Genomic DNA, 3,304 nt, shown 5'->3' on the forward strand with positions numbered 1-3,304 from the left:
TCGGGAGCTATATTACGGCTGGATACCAGGCTATCTTCTACTCGGTCACAAAAATCTGGTGCACTGGTTTTTACCCTGTCTCTAACATATCAATCCCCCATAACGGCCCGGGGTGTCCAGAAAACGATACGATCTGCGTTAACATCTGCTTGGAGAATGAAGATCTCACTCGGACATTTTCAGCCTAGGAACAATGAAATTAGCCTCCACCAGGCCGTCCTACGGGGGTACGAGGATGGTAAGAATTCGGGAAAAAATGGCCAGGGAAGTCGGTCCACGCTGTGTTCCCCTTCCGGACTGCACCCTCGGGTTGCAAAACTGGCCAGGCAAATTATTCTCCCTATAACAACCAGCGTAGTTGAATCGAGTTAAGACTACAGCAAGATATTTAGTAATCTGCTCGGCCGGTTCTTTTGTTGTATCCTGTAATTTTCCGTCACGCAGGTGGCATTCCCTGCCTTCTCATTTCAGTGTCAGAGGTCTCCGCGTCAGTATTCGAAACACCCAATCAGATCTTACGGTGCCATAAGATAGTATCAAAGATGGCCAATGAGTACAGCCGGCCAAAGGGAGTCAGACGGGCACCATAGCATGCACACTCCTAGGCCGGCTTTTGACATTATCTTATCATCGCAGCTACTGTAAGATCTGCTAAGAGAATACGGGAGAGGGCGGTAACCACAATCCGTGGTTTTCCCGTCGTTCTACGACGTATGAGCGTCTCTCGCGCCTCGTCCCCCACAATATTGAGTCACGAATAACATTTGTAGGTCTAACGTTAGACTATTCCCATAAGAATGATTAAAGGGGTATTTGGACAATTGATAATCATTATACTCAGGCCAGGCTGTTTTCACTTACCCACTGGAGCCTAAGTACTGCAGACAATAAATCGTTCAAATCGCTCCCTGTCAGCGACTGAGCATGCAATTTCTAATCTTTGTAGACTCCAAAGAATGAAAAGTTCGTTCTACCGTTTTTTGTTTTGACAGATTATGTACAAATCTTTATTGACACGACAAAAGCACAGCGGCTTTCGTAAGGTCTACATGTATAACAACTACTTACAGTACAACTAAACACAGATATATGGATATTTATAGGTATGAGTAAGTCAACATATAGGGACTAGCATGTCATTATGTAACTATGCGGCACAACAATATAGCTAGCCCCGGTACTTTTCCATGATCACTCATGGATAAAGGCTATAGTAAGTTATTTACAGTTTTTAGTTGTACAACCGTGAATATGGGGACATAATCGAAAATCAGGATCAAAAACACTACCTACGATATGTCAGAAAGTGATACATCTCTGAATCGGGAAGTACAAGATACTCTACTACAGCACAAGTATTAAAATAGTTCGTTCAATAGTATTAACTTTAGTTGGGCTTCTGCTCTTGACCAAGAGCAAACGTTGTGTACAACTATGAAACACCAGCCTTTGTATACTTGTCATCTGTCTGCCTTATATTAGTATCAAAACCATCTTGTTTGACATATCTATCAACATTGCTGCTATTGTGATAATTTCTTTCATTCAGTTTTGTATCTATTCTTTGTCTGAAAAGTTGTGTATGTGTACTAAATTTGATTCAAACGAGAATTGTTTCCATCATGCCTAGCCTAACCGTGCACGTGATCATGACTAGATCAACCGGTCACATCGGAAGGCCGGCCACTCCTCAATCATTATGCAAGATCAAGCTGTCGTGAAGCGTTGTCTGTAAAGCCGCTTTGGAAACACGGTCGAAGGAAGTTTCAGTATCCGTTCTCCACACTTTACAGGTACGTTCGTTCCCTTACACTTTTACTACCGTAGGCATTTTGATTTGTACATGACCCACAGTGTGTACATGACCGATGCTTGAAGCAAGGAGGTGCTTGGAGTCACTGAGTCAAAGCTAGGCTATAAAGACTCTTTCCTGAAAGCTCTCTCGATCTCCAAGACACCGGATGGTTGTCTGAAACGTCTGACCGTTTTCAAAATCATATCCAGTTGCTTGATTAACTGATTTTTGGCGAATCATTATTACCTGGGTGTCTAACCTTTATCGACATATCTTGGTTCTACCAGTTTGTCTGCAATAAAAAAAGCATGTCTAACTTTTTTGACGGTTTGGCTGTAAAATCAAAATTACACAGTTAGGAAATAGTCCCCCGTTAAAGAATCTACAAAGTCTTAAGGGCTTTTTTTCAGCATGCAGTAAAAAAGGCCGATGTAATTGGTCGACGTTCGAAACACAATAACCCAAAGTAAGAATTGAACCCTGTGGTCACACCTTCTGAGATACCGATCAACAAAAGCCGCCCAAGAGTGCCCCAAGCGCATTTTTTGTGAACATTGTGCTGTTGGTATTTCACACACGCTCTTCGTCAATTTTTGACATATACAACCTTTGACGTTGATAATGATCTAAAAGAAGCTTAAGACAGCTAAATTTTGCTCGGAACATCCACCGCTGCCCCATGAATGCGATAAAGTTGCTGTTATAGTGTACTACTCTACTCTAGTCTCCACAACAATATACGGCACAAAACCCGGCCCGTCCTACACGATAGGCGTTCCCACGGAACCATAACAGACAGCCAAATTATCCTAATCACTGACTCCAGTCATCAGAGCACTGACAATTGGTAGATATGACAAACATTATGATAAATGGTAAGATGAAGACGCATGTGGTCTGCCCATGGCACCAACTGTCTGTGAAAATCATTACTCAACTAGAAAGGCCGACATTTGCTTGAGAGCAAATACAGCATATTTCAGCCATACCCCTTCCCACGCAACATTGGACTGTTCCAAATCACCCATGCGCAAAAATGGAACATCTTAACAGTACATTATCCCCCAAAGTGGACTAGTATTGTGAATTGATTCCAAATCAAAACAGGGCTTGCTCAAGATGCCCCTGGCCCATATGGAAGAAGATAATCTTCCACAGGAGCCCCTATGCATGACTTATTGTTTTTAAGTATATCGCGGCAGCTCCTATTTTTCCGAAAGTGAAAAAAAACACCGCATCCTCCATTTAGAAGATTTTCATCGTGAAATTACATGAAGCCATTCAACAATTTCCTGTACAATAACTACGTCTACTTACCGTTATCAGCTCCTAGTGATGTGTGTACATTTATTATTACATTGAACTTTTCTTTTATTCAAGTATGGCATGCGTTTTAATAATTATCAATCAGGTGCAGGTACTGTGTACTCTCCAAGCAGAGGTTAGGCTCCCGGGGTTGCTAATGGCACTTGCCCTCGCTCATCTCATTCGGCGCGTTGGGAGTTACGG

At 42.4% G+C, this 3,304-nt stretch overlaps 1 protein-coding gene across 2 annotated transcripts in view; it reads left to right on the forward strand.

The window, feature by feature from the left end:
• The first annotated feature begins 1,635 nt into the window (after positions 1-1,635).
• Positions 1,636-3,304, forward strand: part of LOC118426430 (2-oxoglutarate-Fe(II) type oxidoreductase ppzD-like) — a 10,041-nt gene continuing 8,372 nt past the window's right edge. For both annotated transcript variants that reach the window (XM_035835805.1, XM_035835806.1), the window contains exon 1: positions 1,636-1,793. The gene's annotated coding sequence lies outside the window, so the exon portion shown is untranslated. The remainder of the gene's footprint in view (positions 1,794-3,304) is intronic.

This window comes from Branchiostoma floridae, chromosome 11 (genome assembly GCF_000003815.2).
Source record: "Branchiostoma floridae strain S238N-H82 chromosome 11, Bfl_VNyyK, whole genome shotgun sequence".
Lineage (NCBI taxonomy): Eukaryota > Metazoa > Chordata > Leptocardii > Amphioxiformes > Branchiostomatidae > Branchiostoma > Branchiostoma floridae.